The sequence below is a fragment of the Leptodactylus fuscus genome, chromosome 1, assembly GCF_031893055.1.
Source record: "Leptodactylus fuscus isolate aLepFus1 chromosome 1, aLepFus1.hap2, whole genome shotgun sequence".
NCBI classification, from domain to species: Eukaryota; Metazoa; Chordata; class Amphibia; order Anura; family Leptodactylidae; genus Leptodactylus; species Leptodactylus fuscus.
The window spans coordinates 245,149,486-245,158,987 of record NC_134265.1 but is presented as its reverse complement, the minus strand read 5'-3'; positions in this window follow the sequence as shown (position 1 = coordinate 245,158,987).

The following is a 9,502-nucleotide window of genomic DNA, read 5'->3' as shown; positions in this document are numbered from 1 at the left end:
CTGGTATACAGTGCCATTGTCTGACTGGGAATTCAAAGAGTATATTGGGAATACAAATACCCTCATTTCTTGCTACTGCCATATAGTGCCAGTTTCTGACTGGGAATTCAAAGAATATATTGGGGTTACGTGCACCCACAATTTTTACTACTGGTATACAGTGCCATTGTCTGACTGGGAATTCAAAGAGTATATTGGGAATACAAATACCCTCATTTCTTGCTACTGCCATATAGTGCCAGTGTCTGACTGGTAATTCAAAGAATATATTGGGGTTACGTGCACCCACAATTTTTACTACTGGTATACAGTGCCATTGTCTGACTGGGAATTCAAAGAGTATATTGGGAATACAAATACCCTCATTTCTTGCTACTGCCATATAGTGCCAGTTTCTGACTGGGAATTCAAAGAATATATTGGGGTTACGTGCACCCACAATTTTTACTACTGGTATACAGTGCCATTGTCTGACTGGGAATTCAAAGAATATATTGGGGTTATAAATACCCTCATTTCTTGCTACTGCCATATAGTGCCAGTTTCTGACTGGTAATTCAAAGAATATATTGGGGTTACGTGCACCCACAATTTTTACTACTGGTATACAGTGCCATTGTCTGACTGGGAATTCAAAGAGTATATTGGGAATACAAATACCCTCATTTCTTGCTACTGCCATATAGTGCCAGTTTCTGACTGGTAATTCAAAGAATATATTGGGGTTACGTGCACCCACAATTTTTACTACTGGTATACAGTGCCATTGTCTGACTGGGAATTCAAAGAGTATATTGGGAATACAAATACCCTCATTTCTTGCTACTGCCATATAGTGCCAGTTTCTGACTGGGAATTCAAAGAATATATTGGGGTTACGTGCACCCACAATTTTTACTACTGGTATACAGTGCCATTGTCTGACTGGGAATTCAAAGAATATATTGGGGTTACGTGCACCCACAATTTTTACTACTGGTATACAGTGCCATTGTCTGACTGGGAATTCAAAGAGTATATTGGGAATACAAATACCCTCATTTCTTGCTACTGCCATATAGTGCCAGTGTCTGACTGGTAATTCAAAGAATATATTGGGGTTACGTGCACCCACAATTTTTACTACTGGTATACAGTGCCATTGTCTGACTGGGAATTCAAAGAATATATTGGGGTTATAAATACCCTCATTTCTTGCTACTGCCATATAGTGCCAGTTTCTGACTGGTAATTCAAAGAATATATTGGGGTTACGTGCACCCACAATTTTTACTACTGGTATACAGTGCCATTGTCTGACTGGGAATTCAAAGAATATATTGGGGTTATAAATACCCTCATTTCTTGCTACTGCCATATAGTGCCAGTTTCTGACTGGTAATTCAAAGAATATATTGGGGTTACGTGCACCCACAATTTTTACTACTGGTATACAGTGCCATTGTCTGACTGGGAATTCAAAGAGTATATTGGGAATACAAATACCCTCATTTCTTGCTACTGCCATATAGTGCCAGTTTCTGACTGGGAATTCAAAGAATATATTGGGGTTACTTGCACCCACAATTTTTACTACTGGTATACAGTGCCATTGTCTGACTGGGAATTCAAAGAGTATATTGGGAATACAAATACCCTCATTTCTTGCTACTGCCATATAGTGCCAGTTTCTGACTGGGAATTCAAAGAATATATTGGGGTTACGTGCACCCACAATTTTTACTACTGGTATACAGTGCCATTGTCTGACTGGGAATTCAAAGAATATATTGGGGTTACGTGCACCCACAATTTTTACTACTGGTATACAGTGCCATTGTCTGACTGGGAATTCAAAGAGTATATTGGGAATACAAATACCCTCATTTCTTGCTACTGCCATATAGTGCCAGTGTCTGACTGGTAATTCAAAGAATATATTGGGGTTACGTGCACCCACAATTTTTACTACTGGTATACAGTGCCATTGTCTGACTGGGAATTCAAAGAGTATATTGGGAATACAAATACCCTCATTTCTTGCTACTGCCATATAGTGCCAGTTTCTGACTGGGAATTCAAAGAATATATTGGGGTTACGTGCACCCACAATTTTTACTACTGGTATACAGTGCCATTGTCTGACTGGGAATTCAAAGAATATATTGGGGTTATAAATACCCTCATTTCTTGCTACTGCCATATAGTGCCAGTTTCTGACTGGTAATTCAAAGAATATATTGGGGTTACGTGCACCCACAATTTTTACTACTGGTATACAGTGCCATTGTCTGACTGGGAATTCAAAGAGTATATTGGGAATACAAATACCCTCATTTCTTGCTACTGCCATATAGTGCCAGTTTCTGACTGGGAATTCAAAGAATATATTGGGGTTACGTGCACCCACAATTTTTACTACTGGTATACAGTGCCATTGTCTGACTGGGAATTCAAAGAATATATTGGGGTTATAAATACCCTCATTTCTTGCTACTGCCATATAGTGCCAGTTTCTGACTGGTAATTCAAAGAATATATTGGGGTTACGTGCACCCACAATTTTTACTACTGGTATACAGTGCCATTGTCTGACTGGGAATTCAAAGAATATATTGGGGTTATAAATACCCTCATTTCTTGCTACTGCCATATAGTGCCAGTTTCTGACTGGTAATTCAAAGAATATATTGGGGTTACGTGCACCCACAATTTTTACTACTGGTATACAGTGCCATTGTCTGACTGGGAATTCAAAGAGTATATTGGGAATACAAATACCCTCATTTCTTGCTACTGCCATATAGTGCCAGTGTCTGACTGGTAATTCAAAGAATATATTGGGGTTACGTGCACCCACAATTTTTACTACTGGTATACAGTGCCATTGTCTGACTGGGAATTCAAAGAGTATATTGGGAATACAAATACCCTCATTTCTTGCTACTGCCATATAGTGCCAGTTTCTGACTGGGAATTCAAAGAATATATTGGGGTTACGTGCACCCACAATTTTTACTACTGGTATACAGTGCCATTGTCTGACTGGGAATTCAAAGAATATATTGGGGTTATAAATACCCTCATTTCTTGCTACTGCCATATAGTGCCAGTTTCTGACTGGTAATTCAAAGAATATATTGGGGTTACGTGCACCCACAATTTTTACTACTGGTATACAGTGCCATTGTCTGACTGGGAATTCAAAGAGTATATTGGGAATACAAATACCCTCATTTCTTGCTACTGCCATATAGTGCCAGTTTCTGACTGGGAATTCAAAGAATATATTGGGGTTACGTGCACCCACAATTTTTACTACTGGTATACAGTGCCATTGTCTGACTGGGAATTCAAAGAGTATATTGGGAATACAAATACCCTCATTTCTTGCTACTGCCATATAGTGCCAGTTTCTGACTGGGAATTCAAAGAATATATTGGGGTTACGTGCACCCACAATTTTTACTACTGGTATACAGTGCCATTGTCTGACTGGGAATTCAAAGAATATATTGGGGTTACGTGCACCCACAATTTTTACTACTGGTATACAGTGCCATTGTCTGACTGGGAATTCAAAGAGTATATTGGGAATACAAATACCCTCATTTCTTGCTACTGCCATATAGTGCCAGTGTCTGACTGGTAATTCAAAGAATATATTGGGGTTACGTGCACCCACAATTTTTACTACTGGTATACAGTGCCATTGTCTGACTGGGAATTCAAAGAATATATTGGGGTTATAAATACCCTCATTTCTTGCTACTGCCATATAGTGCCAGTTTCTGACTGGTAATTCAAAGAATATATTGGGGTTACGTGCACCCACAATTTTTACTACTGGTATACAGTGCCATTGTCTGACTGGGAATTCAAAGAATATATTGGGGTTATAAATACCCTCATTTCTTGCTACTGCCATATAGTGCCAGTTTCTGACTGGTAATTCAAAGAATATATTGGGGTTACGTGCACCCACAATTTTTACTACTGGTATACAGTGCCATTGTCTGACTGGGAATTCAAAGAGTATATTGGGAATACAAATACCCTCATTTCTTGCTACTGCCATATAGTGCCAGTTTCTGACTGGGAATTCAAAGAATATATTGGGGTTACTTGCACCCACAATTTTTACTACTGGTATACAGTGCCATTGTCTGACTGGGAATTCAAAGAGTATATTGGGAATACAAATACCCTCATTTCTTGCTACTGCCATATAGTGCCAGTTTCTGACTGGGAATTCAAAGAATATATTGGGGTTACGTGCACCCACAATTTTTACTACTGGTATACAGTGCCATTGTCTGACTGGGAATTCAAAGAATATATTGGGGTTACGTGCACCCACAATTTTTACTACTGGTATACAGTGCCATTGTCTGACTGGGAATTCAAAGAGTATATTGGGAATACAAATACCCTCATTTCTTGCTACTGCCATATAGTGCCAGTGTCTGACTGGTAATTCAAAGAATATATTGGGGTTACGTGCACCCACAATTTTTACTACTGGTATACAGTGCCATTGTCTGACTGGGAATTCAAAGAGTATATTGGGAATACAAATACCCTCATTTCTTGCTACTGCCATATAGTGCCAGTTTCTGACTGGTAATTCAAAGAATATATTGGGGTTACGTGCACCCACAATTTTTACTACTGGTATACAGTGCCATTGTCTGACTGGGAATTCAAAGAATATATTGGGGTTATAAATACCCTCATTTCTTGCTACTGCCATATAGTGCCAGTTTCTGACTGGTAATTCAAAGAATATATTGGGGTTACGTGCACCCACAATTTTTACTACTGGTATACAGTGCCATTGTCTGACTGGGAATTCAAAGAATATATTGGGGTTACGTGCACCCACAATTTTTACTACTGGTATACAGTGCCATTGTCTGACTGGGAATTCAAAGAGTATATTGGGAATACAAATACCCTCATTTCTTGCTACTGCCATATAGTGCCAGTTTCTGACTGGGAATTCAAAGAATATATTGGGGTTACGTGCACCCACAATTTTTACTACTGGTATACAGTGCCATTGTCTGACTGGGAATTCAAAGAATATATTGGGGTTATAAATACCCTCATTTCTTGCTACTGCCATATAGTGCCAGTTTCTGACTGGTAATTCAAAGAATATATTGGGGTTACGTGCACCCACAATTTTTACTACTGGTATACAGTGCCATTGTCTGACTGGGAATTCAAAGAATATATTGGGGTTATAAATACCCTCATTTCTTGCTACTGCCATATAGTGCCAGTTTCTGACTGGTAATTCAAAGAATATATTGGGGTTACGTGCACCCACAATTTTTACTACTGGTATACAGTGCCATTGTCTGACTGGGAATTCAAAGAGTATATTGGGAATACAAATACCCTCATTTCTTGCTACTGCCATATAGTGCCAGTGTCTGACTGGGAATTCAAAGAATATATTGGGGTTACGTGCACCCACAATTTTTACTACTGGTATACAGTGCCAATTTCTAACTAGGAATTCAAAATGCGCAAGGCTCCCGGAAAGGGACGTGGACGAGGCCGTGGGCGAGGTCGGGGGAATGGTTCTGGGGAGCAAGGTAGCAGTGAAGCCACAGGGCGTCCCGTGCCTACTCCTGTGGGGCAGCAAGCATTGCGCCACTCCACAGTGCCAGGGTTGCTTGCCACATTAACTAAACTGCAGGGTACAAACCTTAGTAGGCCCGAGAACCAGGAACAGGTCTTGCAATGGCTGTCAGAGAACGCTTACAGCACATTGTCCAGCAGCCAGTCAGACTCTGCCTCCTCTCCTCCTATTACCCAACAGTCTTGTCTTCCTTCCTCCCAAAATTCCGAAGCTTTACAGAACAATAACCCAAACTGTCCCTGCTCCCCAGAGCTGTTCTCCGCTCCTTTCATTGTCCCTCAACCTGCCTCTCCACGTCACGATTCCACGAACCTAACAGAGGAGCATCTGTGTCCAGATGCTCAAACACTAGAGTCTCCTCCATCTCCGTTCGATTTGGTGGTGGATGACCAGCAACCCACCCTCATCGACGATGATGTGACGCAGTTGCCGTCAGGGCATCCAGTTGACCGGCGCATTGTGCGGGAGGAGGAGATGAGACAGGAGTTGGAAGAGGAAGTGGTGGATGATGAGGACACTGACCCGACCTGGACAGGGGGGATGTCAAGCGGGGAAAGTAGTGTGGATGTTGAGGCAGGTGCAGCACCAAAAAGGGTAGCTAGAGGCAGAGGCAGAGGTCAGCAGCTTAGGCGAAGCCAGGCCACACCCGGAATCTCCCAAGATGTTCCAGTTCGTACCCAGCCCCGAAAAACTCCCACCTCGAGGGCACGTTTCTCGAAGGTGTGGAGTTTTTTCAAGGAATGCGCCGAGGACAGATATAGTGTTGTCTGCACAATTTGCCTCTCGAAATTGATTAGGGGCTCTGAGAAGAGCAACCTGTCCACCACTTCAATGCGCCGTCATTTGGAATCCAAGCACTGGAATCAGTGGCAGGCAGCAACGGCAGGACAAAGGCCGCCTGCCGTTCACGCCACTGCCACTGCCTCTGCCACTGCCTCTGCCACTGCCACTGCTGACTGTGCTGGCGATGCACTCCAGAGGACGAGCCAGGACACCACTTCATCTGCCTCCGCCACTTTGTTGACTTCTACCTCATCCTCCCCTGGTCCTGTCTTATCTCCTTCTCCTGCACCATCAAAGGCACCATCAGGCGTTTCTTTACAACAACCCACCATCTCTCAGACATTGGAGCGGCGGCAGAAATACACTGCTAACCACCCACACGCGCAAGCCTTGAACGCCAACATCGCTAAACTGCTGGCCCAGGAGATGTTGGCGTTCCGGCTTGTTGAAACTCCCGCCTTCCTGGACCTGATGGCAACTGCGGCACCTCGCTATGCCGTCCCTAGCCGTCACTACTTCTCCCGGTGTGCCGTCCCCGCCTTGCACCAGCACGTGTCACTCAACATCAGGCGGGCCCTTAGTTCCGCGCTTTGCACAAAGGTCCACTTGACCACCGACGGGTGGACAAGTGCATGTGGACAGGGACGCTATATTTCACTGACGGCACACTGGGTGAATGTAGTTGAGGCTGGGACTGCTTCCCAAACTGGCCCGGTGTACCTCGTCTCCCCGCCTAACATTCCTGGCAGGGACACGAGAAGAACACCCCCCTCCTCCTCCTCCTCTACCGCCTCCTCCTCCGCCACCGCCTCCTCCTCCGCCACCGCCTCCTCCTCCGCTGTTAGATTGACCCCAGCTACGAGTTGGAAACGTTGCAGCACTGGCGTTGGTAGACGTCAGCAGGCTGTGCTGAAGCTGATCAGCTTGGGGGACAGACAGCACACTGCCTCCGAGGTGAGGGATGCCCTCCTCGATGAGACGGCAATATGGTTTGAGCCGCTGCACCTGGGCCCAGGCATGGTCGTTTGTGATAACGGCCGGAACCTGGTAGCAGCTCTGGAGCTTGCCGGACTCCAACATGTTCCATGCCTGGCCCACGTCTTCAACCTAGTGGTGCAACGTTTCCTAAAGAGCTACCCCAATGTTCCAGAGCTACTGGTGAAAGTGCGGCGCATGTGCGCCCACTTTCGCAAGTCGACAGTAGCCGCTGCTAGCTTAAAATCTCTCCAGCAACGCCTGCATGTGCCACAACACCGGCTTTTGTGCGACGTCCCCACACGCTGGAACTCAACGTTTCAGATGTTGAATAGAGTGGTTGAGCAGCAGAGACCTTTGATGGAATACCAGCTACAAAACCCTAGGGTGCCACAAAGTCAGCTGCCTCAGTTTCACATCCATGAGTGGCCATGGATGAGAGACCTTTGTGACATCCTACAGGTCTTTGAGGAGTCCACAAGGAGGGTGAGCTCTGAGGATGCGATGGTGAGCCTTACAATCCCGCTCTTGTGTGTTCTGAGAGAATCCCTGATTGACATCAGGGATAACTCAGATCACACAGAGGAGTTAGGGATAGCATCCGATCCGTCACAGCTGGAGAGTAGGTCCACACATCTGTCCGCTTCACTGCGTTTAATGGAGGAGGAGGAGGAGGAGGAGGAGGAAGAAGAGTTGTCCGATGATGTGATGGTGATACAGGAGGCTTCCGGGCAACTTCGAATCGTCCCATTGTTGCAGCGCGGATGGGTAGACATGGAGGATGAGGAGGAAATGGAGATTGAACTTTCCGGTGGGGCCAGAGGAGTCATGCCAACTAACACTGTGGCAGACATGGCTGAGTTCATGTTGGGGTGCTTTACAACCGACAAGCGTATTGTCAAAATCATGGAGGACAACCAGTACTGGATCTTTGCTATCCTTGACCCCCGGTATAAAAACAACATCTCGTCTTTTATTCCGGTAGAGGGGAGGGCCAATCGCATCAATGCTTGCCACAGGCAATTGGTGCAGAATATGATGGAGATGTTTCCAGCATGTGACGTTGGCGGCAGGGAGGGCAGTTCCTCCAGTAGGCAACCAAGTTCTCACCGGTCCACACAAACGAGGGGCACACTGTCTAAGGTCTGGGACACCTTGATGGCACCCCCTCGCCAAAGTGCCGCCACGGAGGGTCCTAGTGTCACCAGGCGTGAGAAGTATAGGCGCATGTTGCGGGAATACCTTTCCGACCACAGCCCTGTCCTCTCCGACCCCTCTGCGCCCTACACGTATTGGGTGTCGAAGTTGGACCTGTGGCTTGAACTTGCCCTATATGCCTTGGAGGTGCTGTCCTGTCCTGCCGCCAGCGTCCTATCTGAGAGGGTGTTCAGTGCAGCCGGTGGCATCATCACTGACAAGCGCACCCGTCTGTCAGCTGAGAGTGCCGACCGGCTCACTTTGATAAAAATGAACCACCACTGGGTAGAGCCGTCATTTTTGTGCCCACCTGTGTAAAGCACCCCAACATGAAACTCCATGTCTGTACTCAACCTCTCCAATTCCTCCGCATCCTCATACTCATCCACCATAAGCGTTGCACAATTCTGCTAATACTAGGCTCCCTCCACCCTGATTTCCCCCAACTCTGCTGGTTAGAGGCTCCCTCCACCCTGATTTCCACCAACTCTGCTGGTTAGAGGCTCCCTCCACCATGAATTTGCCCAAACTGGGCTGTTTAGAGGCTCCCTCCACCATGAATTTGCCCAAACTGGGCTGTTTAGAGGCTCCCTCCACCATGAATTGGTCCAAACTGGGTTTTTTAGAGGCTCCCTCCACCATGAATTGGTCCAAACTGGGCTGGTTAGAGGCTCCCTCCACCATGAATTTGCCCAAACTGGGCTGTTTAGAGGCTCCCTCCACCATGAATTGGTCCAAACTGGGCTGGTTAGAGGCTCCCTCCACCATTAATTGGTCCAAACTGGGCTGGTTAGAGGCTCCCTCCACCATGAATTTGCCCAAACTGGGCTGTTTAGAGGCTCCCTCCACCATGAATTTGCCCAAACTGGGCTGTTTAGAGGCTCCCTCCACCATGAATTGGTCCAAACTGGGTTT